The sequence below is a fragment of the Anabrus simplex genome, chromosome 4, assembly GCF_040414725.1.
Source record: "Anabrus simplex isolate iqAnaSimp1 chromosome 4, ASM4041472v1, whole genome shotgun sequence".
NCBI classification, from domain to species: domain Eukaryota; kingdom Metazoa; phylum Arthropoda; class Insecta; order Orthoptera; family Tettigoniidae; genus Anabrus; species Anabrus simplex.
The window spans coordinates 267218927-267236057 of NC_090268.1; positions in this window are offsets into that span (position 1 = coordinate 267218927).

The window sequence follows — 17131 nt, forward strand, 5'->3', positions numbered from 1 at the left end:
TGATATCGTCCTTGTTCTGATTGAAAGTTTAATATTGGTTGTTTTGATTTGAATAAAATAATATATATTGACGAACTGGTTTCTTTTTTTGAACAAGAAAATGTACCGAGGTGTCAGTTACCGATGTAAATGAACTTTTGATATGTTGTAAGAGTCAAGAAGAAAGACGCAATTTTTCTCTTTTCTGGGGAAGGCCGTTTTAAAGTAGTGAAATCATAATCTCAGCAGGAAAAGATGCTAGTGTAAGCGGGCAGTTTCACAGCTGAAAATAGTAAAATGAGTTATTTTCGAATATAAGCAATTGCAAATGTTGTGTTATCAATATGCAAGAAAAAGTATTTCTTATTAACTCAGTTTTCTATTAAGTAAATGCGTGGTAAATTACCTCAAATATAAAATCATCGTTACGAAACTTGCATTCGTAAATGCAAAAGGGCCGGGGGTTTTAGGGATGCTATCACCGTAAAGGAAAATATGAAAACACATTGATTTTGTTTTAAAAGGCGTGTAACATTACATTATATATAATTCTTAACTCTGTCAAGACAACGTTACATTTATACATCCTTAATGGGATGAGCCACTCAGCCCGGACCAAGTTTACCGCTTGGGGCGTTTCTGAAATACAAATGGGGAGTGTCTGTTCAAAAGGCGCTATTTCTACTTGGAAAAAATAAATCTGTATTTCGTCCGCACGCAGTAAAGTAGTTGAATATTATCGACTGCCAAGAGCAATCCAGACCACAAACATGTAATTCCTAAAAATATGTAACACACCTGATCATGGGTACGTTCCATGTGTTTTTCTTATTTACGTTTCTTCCCATCAAATTTATTTAACACAAAGGCATTAGGTAAACGGAGGTTATGATCAAGATGTCCCTAACATTTTACACCATACGGAAGGAACAACGTCAAGAACAACATTGTTATTGTGAGGTAGAGGTTGGGTGGAGTGTTCAGTTATGGGAAGTTAGCACTAAGCGATTTGAAATATCTTGGATTAAGCAACGATATTTCTGAAAGCCAAATCTGAAAATGAAAATCTACACCCTGTTTTCCAGTCAATGACCTGGTCAGGGATGGGATAAATGAAGCCATCAGCTTGCGGCAAAGATAGGAATTGTGCCGGCTGCCGAGGCCTATCGCACTCCTCTGGGGCAATGATTAATGACTGACAGATTAAATGAAATGATAGTGGAGAGTGTTGCTGGAATGAAAGATGACAGGGAGAACCGGAGTACCCGGAGTAAAACATGTCCCACCTCCGATTTGTGCAGCACAAATCTCACATGGAGTGACCGGGATTTGAACTACGGTATCCAGCGGTGAAAGGCCAGCGCGCTGCCGCCTGAGCCACGGAGGATTTTGAACGCCAAATCTAAATTCCGTAAATGTATGACATTTTGTTAGGGCCAGCCTGGCTGGAGCGGTAAAGACGTGCTCGGTTCATGTTCCATGTGTTTTCAACTTTACGTTTCTTGCGCTTTTCCACAACTTTCTTAAGGTGGAAATATCATATTTTGAACAGACACTCCTGGCGGAATACACGTGTCTTGAAGAAAATCTGATTAATTCTTTCCCCTAACTATAGGATTACCTGAACAGACATTCCGGAAAACAACGCTTCAGTGCTCGTTCCCCCATATCCCACAACTGGTAGTTATAAGAGCAGGTTAGTCGCGGCCGCTGGCCGATGGTACTGTATACGTTGGAGACTTACCGACCGGTTTTACTGAGCGCGCGAAGTCATCCGAGAAAATTGCCGCTTCGCAGAAGTTCATTGCCAAAGGACAGCCTTTTGTCCTCGACTTATAAATAAGACGTTTCTTGTTACATATAATGACTGCTAAAGATTAATAATCGTGTCACTGGTATTGCTTCCTCTGACATATTCTTCGTACTGTAAGATCACAAGTGGAGTTCTCAACAATGGCAGTAAACGATAATTGTATTCCAGTTATGGGAATCACGTCGGATTTTGTTAAATGCACCATATTAAGCTCCTAATTATGATCTACTTCGCATTGTAATGCTGATAAAATAGTACAAGGACGCATTTAAGACCTTCACACCGCTATATCCAACTCATAATTCTTCTTCTTAATCGAGTTTCCACTAAGTTCAATCTTTTATCTGCTTTCGGTTCACAATCGTTTTCAGAAAAAAATCGAAAGATTCACTAATCGAAGGGACTCACAACCAGTGCGGGAATGTCGAGTTACATGCACTTAATGCGTAAGGCTCCTCTCATTCATCATTATCCGAAGATGATAATCATTTAAAACAAGTCTGTACCTCATTAAAGTTTTACTTATGTCACTTGAAGCTTATGTATGGTAATTATACATTATTTACGTCTTCTTTTCATAGCCTTATTCCTTCTTTTTATTGTGGTCGGAACTTGAATGTTTTTTTCCCCCAGTTTCATGGACGGATGCCATTACACACGCCAACCCTAGTGGAGGGATGTATTCACTATTGCGTATTCATGTCGTGATCAGTAGTGTGGTGTGTTGTGTTTATATGAAGAGAAATGAATTACAACGAGCATAAACATCCAGTCATCGAACCAAAAGAATTAACCATACGTAGTTAAAATCGGCCCATCGGGCGAGTTGGCCGTGCGCGTAGAGGCGCGCGGCTGTGAGCTTGCATCCGGGAGATAGTAGGTTCGAATCCCACTATCGGCAGCCCTGAAAATGGTTTTCCGTGGTTTCCCATTTTCACACCAGGCAAATGCTGGGGCTGTACCTTAATTAAGGCCACGGCCGCTTCCTTCCAACTCCTAGGCCTTTCCTATCCCATCGTCGCCATAAGACCTATCTGTGTCGGCGCGACGTAAAAGCCCCTAGCAAAAAAAAAAAAAATCGGCCCAACCAGTAATCGAATCCACTGTCCTCTGGACTGAAGACCAATACGCTGTACATTCAACCAAGGAACTGGATTATTTATACGTTATACTGTATTGTAAATAAATAAATAAATAAATAAATAAATAAATCCAGTTCGACGTCAATTGATCGACTACTGCTGTCTTTCAACACCAGTAATTTTAGATATCTGGAATGTGGAAGGAATTTAATAATCTGTCTTACACTGTGCTTCCCTTTCTTATTTTAGGAGAATTCAGAACAACACGTTTTTTGTGGGTTAAGGGTTCAGATGCACCCACTGTGCATCCACTTCTTGCTAAAGTACACCTTCTTACGTCATAAACCATCTAATGTATCGAGTTCTTCACAACCCATCCACCTGAAAACTTCCTTCAATTACCGTACTAATTCTCGTACCAAAACAGAAATATCCGAGTGCAAAATACTATCTTCCTTGCGTTAAGTATTAAATTGTCCAACTCCATAGTTTTCGCATATCATGAATTGAAAAAAAAAAATGCTGAAAAGTTTGGGCTATATGATATGAAATATTGCTTACAATGCCGCTGGGTGGGGAGTGGGGTTTTCTTCTGTAATTAGTTTGCGTGTTCCTTTCGCAGAGCATTTCCTTATAACATAAGTTTTCCTAATGTAACTCAATCACTCATGTTGAATTTACATTTAATCAGTATACTGAATAATTTGTATGTGTTGGTTACACTTTTAGTTTAGGTACCTAATTATAAACATGAATAGTTACATTAATTAAACAGTATGTTTCACGTTGACCGCCTCAGACAGTCTTTGTAACCAATTCGCTCGCTTATATTTACTTGAATGTCGTAAAAGTTATCCGTAATATTTGACTGATTTATGTAGTTTGAGTATAATGTTACTGTGATCATTTACTGGTTCGTTATTTTATCATACCATATTCGTTATCAAATGTTTAAACATGTTCATACAGATATGGGTATATACTTAATATAAGTGGTCTAATAACCTGGTGCAACGGACGGACATCTGGCTTTTTTGTCACAAAATCAATCAATCAATCAATCAATCAATCAATCAATCAATCAATCAATCAATCAATCAATCAATCAATCAATCAATCAATCAATCAATCAATCAATCAATCAATCAATCAATCAATCAATCAATCAATCAATCAATCAATCAATCAATCAATCAATCAATCAATCAATCAATCAATCAATCAATCAATCAATCAATCAATCAATCAATCAATCAATCGATCGATCGATCGATCGATCAATCAATCAATCAATAAACCGCGCTTTTTCTGAAGCAAAGCACTCATGTACAATTATTAATACCGAAGATTTTTCGTCATTTTAACATTATTTTTGGCTGGTTAAATTAGTACAGTATAATATAGGAATCACAGGGTTATAGGGAATCTTACCCCTTTTCTATTTCATGTAGGATCTAAAAATGTTTTACTGATATATTTTTGGCACTCCTTAAACTGATAGAGAATTTAATAAACGACAGTGTCGGAATTTTAACTTGAAAGGTTTTCTTAGAAATCAGTGAACACAGTAATCAGATACGGATATTCTTATATGTCAGCCAACTTTTCCGGAAATCAATCTTGTAACTTTGAGCTTTGAATGTGAGTGCCTTAAGAAATTACACAGTCGGTTTCGAGTACATATGGTTTATAATTTTAAAAAATCACTTCAGGAGCTGCTTCAACACTACCTAACTTGCATTTAACATCGAAAGGTAAATTACCACAATGTCACACGGCAGCCTTCAATATTTTCAATACACTGATCAAACGAAAGACAAACCTGTTGAAATCGCAATGGTTGAAAGGATTATCTTCATATAATTGCCTTAACTAAGATTAATAATGTTGATGGTCTGCTTTGATGAGCGACTACATCAAATGTTGTGAAGGAAGTAAAGAGTAAAAGTTGGCCAAGCAAAAACAATAATTAAGCTGCAATAGATATTGATGCCGATATTAAAATAATCCTATGGCCTCTGCTACCATATGCATACATTTTATTTGACGCCATTTAGGCTGCATACATGTCAATTTCGACGTTCCGTTTTACTCTGCCACATGGCAGGGAAACCACTGGCCTTGTTAGGCGATTTATAGCTATGTTTTAATTAGTATTATAGGTTAAACACCGAATGTGTCACCAGAGATCCTTTACATGCTGACATCGTACAACTCGAAGTGCCGAGTCGACTGTTTCAGCTTTGGAAAATCCGACTACCTCTACCGAATTTGAAGCCGCGATCTTGGGATTTAGAGGCCGCTTCCCTACCGCTCATCAATAGAGGGAACAATTTGCCCTGATATTTCGCAAGGACAACATCGTCTATGGTAATTAAGCGTAATGGTTATGATATTTATGATGACAATGATGGTGGTTGTGATGATGAAAATGTGATGTAAATGACGAGGACGGGATTATTTTAAATACACTATATAAGAAATTGAACCCGAATCCTTTGGAATGCGGGTCAGGGTTGCTTTAGGAATATTGACAAGGTTGGTCAACACTAAGGTAGAGAACATGAGGACGAACTTCAAGTGTTTGGCAACTGAAGCAAGATTGCACGCGTGTTTACTACCAACGTGTTTTCAATTCATTCCCACTGGCAGCAGACGTTCTGCCTGGAAGATCATCTATTCAACTTATTTCTTCTAATGCGCTCTTTAGAATTGGAACGAGTCTAAAGAGAAGAAACCTTCAGCTGCTATTAAAGCAGGTCTCCTTATACGTGAGAGCCATATGTGATCAGCTGATTGGCTTCGCACTAACAAACGTCACGATAGAGTTTTAATCAGTGAAGCCAATTAGCATAGGGAGAATGAATACATCTGTAGTGATGTAGAAAGCACACGTGACCTTCCAGCAACTGTGTTCGGAATTCTTGATCATTAATTAGTCTTTACGCTTTTAACAGCATCGGTTTTATAAAATTAATGCTTACTGGTCATGACAGAGGCTGCACAGTGGGAGAAGTAACGAAGTGAATGCGAGAGAAATTTCCCCAGCAATTCCGAGAATTCTACTTGTACAGTATAATGAGAATATTTACGATGGCATATGTTGAATCTTTTACCCACAAACAAGTCTTAGAGACTAGGCTGTTGTAAATGGCCTTGCTTCGAATTCCTGTTCAGGAAAACTATGATAGGTTACTTGAACAAGTCATCTGTAGTTCCGCCCCTCTGAATAAACTCATACACAAATATTGCAGCTAGACCTTCATTCTGAAAATAATAATTTCTAAATAGTATATAAAATTGTTTTTCAGCTTTTCGAATTTTCTATGATTGATTCTTTCTCGCACGAGGTGTAAAATGGCCATTTCGGATTCCTTTTTTTAATCTATCTGTTGTCTTCTTGTAGAAGCATCTCACCGAGCGAGTTGCCCGTGCGGTTAGGACCGCGCAGCTGTGAGTTGGCATTCGGGAGATAGTGGATTCGAACCCCACTGTTGGCAGCCCTGAAGATGGTTTTCCGTGGTTTCCCAATTTCATACCAGGTAGATGCTGGGGCTGTACCTTAATTAAGGCGACGGCTGCTTCCTTACAAAAAAAAAAAGAATAGTAGTATCTCACCAAATCTCCTTGAGTGAATGGCATGAAAGCTTTTAGTTTTATTGTAACGAGGGCCGATGACCTCGATGTTAGGCCCCTTTAAACAACAATGATCGTCATCAATTACTATAATGATACAGAGCAGGGTTTAGAAAGGACTCTTATTACTTTATCGCTAATATTTCCACAGCAATCGATTTTTCAAAGAAGATTCCTATCACAAAATTTATGAATGTTTCCCATACATTCATTTTCTAGTAGAATGAGCAACTACTAATCTTCTTGTTCTTCTCCTGCTACTTATTTCCTCACTCTGGCAGGGTCTCGGTTGTGAAATTGTGTCGCACATGTAGACTTGACTCTGTTTTGCAGCCGAATATCCTTCCTGATCTCAAGGGTATATCCAATGTTATATATTTATGTGGTGGTTGGTAGTTCAGTGTATTGTGTGTAAACGAAAGGGTATGTTCTGCAACAAATACAAACACTCAGTTCCCGAGATAATTGATTCAGCCGGAAATCGAACCTGGGACCCTCTGAACGGAAGGCTGTGAGCTGACTAATCAGCCTAGGAGAGGCACACAAGCCTTTACTTTCCCTTGTCCGATTGTTGATGTGAGTTCTACCCACGTTCTACCTCTTCTGCAGCCACTTATCTCCGCCAGATAGCACTACTATTTCGGATGTAAACAAATCAAACACGTCATCAACAGTTAAACCAGTCCATTAATAATAATAATAATAATAATAATAATAATAATAATAATAATAATAATAATAATAATAATAATAATAATACTAATAATAATAATTGTACCGGTTGGTGCACCTATACGCCGCACATTTGAATTTTCCGAACATAATACTAAAAAAGCTAACACCGAAAGCCCTCACATTACTCACTACAATATACAATGCAATGTTTCAATTTCGTACTATCCGGAACAGTGGAAAAAGGCGATAATCCTTGTATTTGGAAAACCAGGCAAGGACAAGTCTAACCCTAATAATTATAGGCCCATCAGCCTCCTGGACGCCCTCAGCAAAGTATTCGAGAAAATACTGCTGAAAAGGCTAATAGCACATATCAAGGAAAGAGGAATCATTCGACACGAGCAATTCGGTTTTAGGAACAGCCACTCCGGCCCGCAACTGCTTACCCGGGTCCTAGAACAAGCGACCATCGGACTAAACAAGCGGAGAGACACAGGCACCGTATTCCTCGATATCCAGAAGGCATTCGATAAAGTCTGGCACGAAGGCCTATTAGCGAAACTAATAGACCTCGAATTCCACCCAGGGTACATAAGATTAATTAAATCATACCTGGAAGGCCGAGAGTTCCAAGTAGATGTCCACAACACACTGTCAAGCACGCGACCGATGAGGGCTGGCGTAGCCCAGGCGTCACTAATAGGCCCAATCCTGTTCATTCTATTTACGAATGACATGCCGATAGCGGAACTCGCTATACGCACCTCTACGCGATTGACACTGCTATCACAGTACAACACCCTCAGCTAGCATGCTCCCGAAAGAGAGTACAAGTAGCACTAAGAACTCTCGAGCCCTGGCTGACGAACAACCGTAAAACTTGGACAAGCTTACATATGTGACACAGATCACACGCACAATCCCAGGAACGGTACAGAAAAACGGCATGTTATTATCATCTGTCTATTTCGATTTGAGAAAACTTTCATGCCAAACTCAGTTAATGAGAATGGTTTCAGAAATATTTACGTGGACTAATTTGACGGTGTTTGACCACAGATTATGGTGGTCTTCTTCTTCTTGGATGCCTATACTAGTATCGTTAATGGAAACGAAAATCCACAGCCTGTTTCCAATCATTCGACCGTGCCAGGAATCGAATAAATGAATCCTCCATCTAGCGGCGAGCACAGGAATTGTGCCGGCTGCCGAAGCCTGTCGCACTCCTCTGGAGCAATGATTAATGAATGACAGATGAAATGAAATGATATTGGATAGTGTTGCTGGAATCAATGACGACAGGAAAAACTTGAATACCCGGAGAAAACCTGTCGCGCCTCCGCTTTGCCCAGCACAAATTTCACATGGATTGACCGGGATTTGAACCACGGATTCCAGCTGTGAGAGCCTGGCGTGCTACCTCCTGAGCCACGGAGGCTTAGTACCGTTAATATAACCTCTCAACCAGTTTATATGTAGAATCATTTCCATGCTTCGGTCATGACTTCGCCCAGTTTAACACGAACATAATCATGTTAATTTCCTTTATTATTATTATTATTATTATTATTATTATTATTATTATTATTATTATTATTATTACTATTTTCCTTACAACAGTTCCACAGCAAGCTAATATCTTTGCATACTACAACACATTTACACGGTCAGAGAGCGACGTAAGAAAGCAAGACTCTTCAGAGTCACCTGTAGCATTACCGAATGATTAAAGCATTTCATAAAATAATAATTCACATCACCTTCTCCTACCCGATTGAGTTCTGCGATTTTAATATCAACTGATGGGATTTTGTATAGTAGCAGTAAGATTTAGGGGCTGCCTGGCTGAGGCGGTACAGACGTAATCGGTTCGCCTGGAAGGACGTGGGCTCGAATCCCTGTCAGGAAATCGTAAAATTTAAGAAACGAGATTTCCACTTCCGAAGGTGCATATGGTCCTGAGTTCACTCAGCCTACACCAAAAATGAGTGCCAGGTTAATTCCTGGGGACAAAGGCGGGCGGGCGTAGAGCTAACCACTCTAGCCCATCACGTGCCGAAGTTAACAATGGTGGAAGCCTTTACCTTCCACTCCTCCAAAGGCCTTGATGGCCTATACGAAGGTGACTTTGCTTAGCTTTGCTAGCAGTAAGATTTATTAAAAGGTAAATCGTCCGTCTTCCAGTGAGGATGACCATGAAGGTCCGGAATAGATAACACAGAGAGTAATTATAATACTTTTTCTGGAAAATTCTTCGTAAAGATATTACGATTTCAGTTATAAATGCAACTATATAATTTACAGAGAATAAGGTTTTCTCTATCTCGTAAAAAGGAATTTTTAAGTTTTGAAGGATAGTGGCCGTGCTCTTCGGCAGGGTACCTCTGGATCCAAACAGGTGGCCTCTGACAACGAAGAACCTATATTAAATTTTGAGATTTGAGTTAATAAAATTATATTTAAATTATATTAATTTGAGTACAAAACTGCATCCTAATTTAAGTTGTTCTGCAATTAAAGAAAATATTACCAACACAAAGGGCGCCTCCGTGGCTCAGACGGCAGCGCGTCGGCTTCTCACCGCTGGATAACGTGGTTCAAATCCCGATCACTCCATGTGAGATTTGGGCTGGACAAAGCGGAGGCGGGACAGGTTTTTCTCCGGGTACTCCGGTTTTCCCTGTTATCTTTCATTCCAGCAACACTCTCCATTCTCATTTCATATCATGTATCACTCATTAATAAATCACTTTAGGAGTGACGACCCCATCGTAGTAATAGCCTATATCTGCATCATCCATTACATCCCTGACCCGGTCATTGACTAAAAAACAGGTTGTAGGTTTTCATTTTCCATTACAACACAAAATATGATGGAAAATATTTGTTGAAGTGAATTCGTGCAAAAATTGTAAGCATACAAGTTTATGTAAATTCATATAGCATTATAAATACAAAATGGCATAAATATTTCTATGTTGTTATACACTATACAGGTATTGAAAGGATGAAATATCAGCGCGAAAGGATATAGTTATTTGTAGCAAGCAAAGGCTATCCTGAAACATAAAGGGGAAATGTGTGTGTGCGCGGGGAAGGGGGGGGGCGGGTATCAAACGTGACTTATCAAGGAACTGGAGATAGTAACAGAAAGGCTGAAATATTTTAAGAATTATTGCAATTCTAGAAGTAGTGCGACTAGAATAGTGGAGACATTAAGCGTAAATCTCTGGAATCCAGAAGAAGGGAAGTCTTTCTATATCCTGTGTAGGAATAATGTTACGAAAATTTTGCAAGCATTGGGCTGAGTGGGCTTGGGGGTAAGGAGATGACCTACCTGTACTTTCGAAGCTGTCAGTGGAGAGTTGGCGTGGAACGGCATTTGTAGAGGAATAAGCTTGACTGGAGCTCGCAAAGGTAGGAAGGTAAGGTAAGGGTGTGTTCTGCCCGAAAGTGGGTCCGAACCTCCGCAGAGGTGTGCCTGAGCCGGAGTTTACGTGCGGTAGAGTGGCCAGTTCCTTTCCGCTCCTCCATTCCCTTACCCCCCACCAACAGCGCGTGGCAACCCATCCACTTCTCGACCACGCCCAATGTTGCTTAACTTCGGAGATCTCACGGTATCCGGTGTTTCAACACGGCTACCGCCGTTGGTACAAAGGTAGGAAAGCTCATACTATGAAGATAAATTTGGATTTCAAGAAGAACAACTGGGGCAAATATTAAGTTATAAGAACTGGAATGATTTAACAGGGAAATGTTCGATAAATTTCCAATTTCTTTGATATCATTATAAAAAGGACTAGGTAAACAACTGATAGGGAATCTACCACCTGGGCAAGAATCATAAATTCATATCAATGATGTCTGATTGATTGATTGATTGATTGATTGATTGATTGATTGATTGATTGATTGATTGATTGATTGATTGATTGATTGATTGATTGAAACCAAAATAATCAATGCAGTGTGGGTCAGATTTCAACGAAATATAGACAACATCCTGTTAGGTAAGTAGGCCACCTATTTTAACAATGAATGGAAGACTGCACCAAACAGAGCGTAAAAAAAAAAAAAAAAATGTAAACCTAGGAACTGAATAATTACAATTCATTCCTCGGAAAGGGCTGACCCACCTGGAACGACAACACGAATTAACTTTACTGCTTATTTAATATATACTACTGTATATCGAGAAAATATATATTTTTCCAAGAAGTATGTATGAACTGAATGATCAGTGGCTGTAATAAGGTAAGGATTATTCTGCCCAAAGGCAGGTCCGAACCTCCGCAGAGGTGTTCCTGAGCCGGAGTTTACTTGCGTTAGGGTGGCCAGTTCCTTTCCGCTCCTCCATTCCCTTACCCCCAACCAAAAGCGCGTGGCAACCCATCCAACTCCTGACCACGCCCAATGTTGCTTAACTTCGGAGATCTGACGGGATCCGGTGTTTCAACACGGCTACGGCCGTTGGCGTGGCTGTAATAAACTATTTCATTTCATAAGTGATTTCTTCTGCTTCTATTTCATATTGCTCTGTCTGAATTATTGGCGTCTCATAGGATCAGTGAATTATTATAAACTAGTACATTCTGATGTATTATTTTTGCTTATAATAACCATGTATTACTATTAAAGAGGGACATTTCCTATTATGAAATAAGTATTGTATTGAATCTCCTCGATAACTATATCGTAATAATAATAATAATAATAATAATAATAATAATAATAATAATAAATTCTGGGGATTCTGTGTAACGCAGAGGTGTAAGAAAGTGCGGACATGAATGAGTGGATAGAGAAAAGATTAAATAGTAATTTAAAACTTTAAAATTTGCGATTATATTTCTTTCTTAGATTTTTGTTTCTTTTCAAATTTTGAACATGGTTAGACAATGACCAAAAATCAGGTACAAAAGTTTAGCTCGAGAGCTTGAGCAACAATAGTATAACAGTCTAGGATAATCAAATGATAACAATTTTACAGACTGAGCTTAAAGCTCCAAATTTGCAAATGTAACAAGAGCAACCACTGCTCCATTCAATAACTCCTCTAGGAGACTACGTTCCAGAAGTTACAATAGTAGAAAAAGAGCGTCTTTGCTCCACACAATTACTCTCCAACATTTGCAAGTTCCAAGCCTATTAAATATTAAAAGCACAACCTACATTTAACAAAAACCAACAGTAGACACTGTCTTATTTGCTCAACAGTCGAAATTACATAGGGAAATAGAATACAAAATTGTGAAATTTAACAGGGGCAGTAGGTACCCATTCTACCTGCCCTTAGTTAAAAAAGCAAAAGGTTAAAGTTACTGGCCGAAAATCAAAATGTTAGGAGGCGAACTCTGGCACTCCTCGAAATTCACATGAAAGGCCCATTATGGGCTTATGGCCCGACGTTACAGAGGCTAAGTCCATACCATGAAGGTGATTAGATGAAAGGAAATTTCTTTAAGTTACGAGATAGATTTTAAAGATTACAAAATCATACTCACCTCAATGGGGTTACACGAGGGTTCCCACTCTTTCATCATCATCATCATCTGTTTACCCTCCAGGTTCGGTTTTTCCCTCGGACTTAGCGAGGGATCCCACCTCTACCGCCTCAAGGGCAGTGTCCTGGAGCTTCAGACTCTTGGTCGGGGGATACAACTGGGGAGAATGACCAGTACTTCGCCCAGGCGGCCTCATCTGCTATGCTGAACAGGGGCCTTGTGGATGGATGGGAAGACTGGAAGGGATAGACAAGGAAGAGGGAAGGAAGCGGCCGTGGCCTTAAGTTAGGTACCATCCCGGCATTCGCCTGGAGGAGAATTGGGAAACCACGGAAAACCACTTCAAGGATGGCTGAGGTGGGAATCGAACCCACCTCTACTCAGTTGACCTCCCGAGGCTGAGTGGACCCCGTTCCAGCCCTCATACCACTTTTCAAATTTCGTGGGAGAGCCGGGAATCGAACCCGGGCCTCCGGGGGTGGCAGCTAATCACGCTAACCACTACACCACAGAGGCGGACTCCCACTCTTTATTCCATAAATTACAAGAAGTTCTTTAGACTTGTTTGAGAATTTGCATTGAAAAATAGAAGTTACATTACGAAAGAATTTGAAACATTCCTCTCGAACTATCTTTCAAAGACTATTATATGATTACATGGAGTCTGCCATTACCTTGAGCCGTTGGACCTCCCGAAGTTGGACGAGGCAGCCCTCTCCCTGCCTCCGCTACGAACACAATCTAAACCTCTTGACTGGAGCGATCCAAAGACAGCATAGCCCGAAATGACTCAGCTTTTATAGCGGAGAGGAAGCTTCCAGATTTCTCTGAGTCGAAGCCCTGACATACCCCGAATTTGCATTGTACTATCAATTAAATATCAACATTTTCTCATTGGTGAATTAAATAACTGTACAAAATTCCCTGTTGGCTACAATATTAAATTGGCGGGAAGAGATAGAAGTGTTGATAACTTTCGAACACCAAAAACAATTTACTAACAATTCAGATTTACCAACTAATGACTACTAAATTTCTCAACTGTCCATCCTCTCATAAGAGGGAAAACCTAGATTGACAGCAGAGATCCCTGTCGAAAAACGTTCAAACTTCTTCTACCACATAGTTTAAATTAGAAGTTGCAAATGGCCTTCAAAAAGGCGCTTATTTTAAATACACGGAGCGGGTGTACCTCCAGTACAACAATAATAATAATAATAATAATAATAATAATAATAATAATAATAATAATAATAATAATAATAATAATAATAATAATAATAATAATAATAATCTCTATCTGTGGTGCAACTGCCCATTAAGGACCTTGATCTGTAAAACCGACTGTTGGCCAACCAGATATCCTGTAGATATTTGGATTCTATTTTTAAAGGAGAAAGCCATACCTTCCAGTGTCGACTTAGTAAAAGCTTTTCATGATATTAATACGGTGATGTTGAATGCTTATAAGATCATTATTGTTAATATTTGTTGTTCATATTATCACCTAAATCTCTGTCATTGACAAGTTTGCGCAACGTAAACAATACTGTAAATATATAAGCATGATTTAAGTGATTTGATACAATCTGAGGATGTTCTTTTAGAACGAAACATGTCATTCTTTGTATAATAGTGTATATTGTTTGCAGGTATGTTTATTGTTTTGTAATTTATTTGATTTTTTTCTGTGTTTCACAGACTGGAATTTTTTAAAATGTTACATATAGGTATTTGGAGTGTTACGTGGTAAACTTGACGACATTCTCATGCATGGTACTTGACTTTAGCGACTGGATCCGTTGCCCCTTGTATCACACAGTTCCTTAGATGTTTCCACGAGTTTCAGTGAACTCCATTCGACAGCACAGCATTAAAATCTCTGGACTGGCTGGAAACAGAACCTGGGAACATTGGTAAGAGTCAATCGTGTCCTACAGCACGAGCCAATTCTTCTTCTTCTTATTCTTCTTCTTCTTATTATTATTTTAAATACCCTACAAAGTTTTACTGGACGTAGGAAAATCAAAGTAGCTCCTTGAATACTGTTCTCTTCGCGATGATTTTGTATGATAACGTCACAACTGCTTCAGTTCCGCTTTATTATATCCTGTAAGTTACAAAATCTCGTCTGATGCTAAAGCGTATTACCTGTGTTCTTAACATGCACGTATCACTATACCTGTTGTAATGCTAATGTTCTCCCGTCACTTAATAACTCATCCTCATTACCAGACCACCAGCAAAGAGCATGATGATGAAGGAGAAGATGAGTTCCTAAATGTACCATCGAAGTAATTACCTGAGAGTGTAGAGAGAAAATCCTAAACTAGAATCCATTTACTTGTACTTCTGTTAGTCAGATGGCGATTGTACGAGCAGACGTGTTCTCAGGATTAGTTCCAGCTCACCTAAGCGGTACCATCACCATGAAGCCGCTTATTAATTTGATCAGGCGAGCCATTTAGCGCAGAATGTGATCATCTACAATGACCTTTCTGTAATTACTTAATTCCACAGTTGGTACAGTACATGCAACCCCACACTTAGAGCCAACTCACTGACCTAGAATGTAGCCTTATAGGGTGTGTGAAATCAACATTGACGTTTGCATATTAATTTATGATCCACAAAGAATAGACGAGGAAGATCTGACCATGAACCATATTCAGGTTAACTAGTTTATTATCGGACAATTCAATTATAGAACGACGTAGCATTTTAATTTCATGACACCAGATAAGTAATGAACTTTCTTTTCCAGGTTGAATGGTTTTGGGCAGTCTCCTTCTACTTAACTTAGCGATTATCCGTGTGTCTTTGTCCCATTGGTCTGGCGTCCTGCTCCATGGCTAAATGGTTAGCGTGCTGGCCTTCTGTCACAGGGGTCCCGGGTTCGATTCCCGGCAGGGTCGGGAATTTTAACCTTAATGGGTTAATTTCGCTGGCACGGGGGCTGGGTGTATGTGTCGTCCTCATCATCATTTCATCCTCATCACGACGTGCAGGTCGCCTACGGGTGTCAAATCAGAAGACCTGCATCTGGCGAGCCGAACTTGTCCTCGGACACTCCCGGCACTAAAAGCCATACGCCGTTTTTTTTATTGGTCTGGCAGTCTTCTTATTGTTATCTGTCAGTCACTAAATCTACCTCAGCCCCAGTTTAACCATCTAGCACGTTTTTTTTTTTTTTTTTTTTTTTTTTTTTTGCTACGGGCTTTACGTCGCACCGACACAGATAGGTCTTATGGCGACGAAGGGATAGGAAAGGCCTAGGAGTTGGAAGGAAGCGGCCGTGGCCTTAATTAAGGTACAGCCCCAGCATTTGCCTGGTGTGAAAATGGGAAACCACGGAAAACCATTTTCAGGGCTGCCGATAGTGGGATTCGAACCTACTATCTCCCGGATGCAAGTTCACAGCCGCGCGCCTCTACGCGCACGGCCAACTCGCCCGGTGCACTTTTTGTTTAGCAACATGGCTGACATATTGCCACTCCCAGATATCATTATCCTTAGCTACGGATTTGATCTGATCTGCCTTCGTCCTCTAAAAAGAAACTTCAATTTATTTTTCCATGCCTCTTTCGGGTGTTCAAAATTTCTCTTTTGTCAATTCATTCAGTGTCTAATTCTTATGTCCATATGTTAGATCGGGTAAATTGGAGTGCTTTCTTCATATTTACTAGCATAGTTTTTCTGAAGACTGTTGAATGCCTCCCATATGTTTCCTATCCTATGTGTAGGAAAGGTTCATGCTCAGGTCCACTGATTGACGCGCCAAAGGGAGATCTGCAACTAATGTTTAGAGATATTTAATGTAATTGGCGGTTATGTGAATGATGTTGACCCACGAAATATCACTGTAATATTTGTCACAAATGGAAGATAGTAATTGATTTTACTCAAAGTCTCAAATCGGAGGTTGATTAATAAATACCTTCGTCACTAGCGAGAAATATGTATACGTTCTTACAGGCTGTAAAAGGTACTCCATTATGTTGCATTCCGCTGCTCGCTCCGTCTTTTGTTTCTTTCTTGAGGTCCAGGGCTGGCACCGATGAATGGGAGTGCTATGTCTGTGAATTCTCTTCTTTTTTTCATATGTCTAGCGCGGGTATTTTGTTGAAAGAAAATTAGTATGACCCCTGGACCAATACATATATATATAAGGAAAATAGCATGATCACTGGACCAATAAATCGTTTAATGAATCAAACAGGGCACATGAAGAGACAGCCCTTCAAATTACAACGAATTTATATGTCCAGCGCGGGTATTTTATTGAAAGAAAAGTAGCATGATCCCTGGACCAATACATACATATATATATATTTTAAAGGAAAATAGCGTGATCCCTGGACCAATAAATCGTTTAATGAATCAGTTAGGGCACATGAAGTGACAGCCCTTCAAATTATATCGAATGAGAAAAATCAATAAAA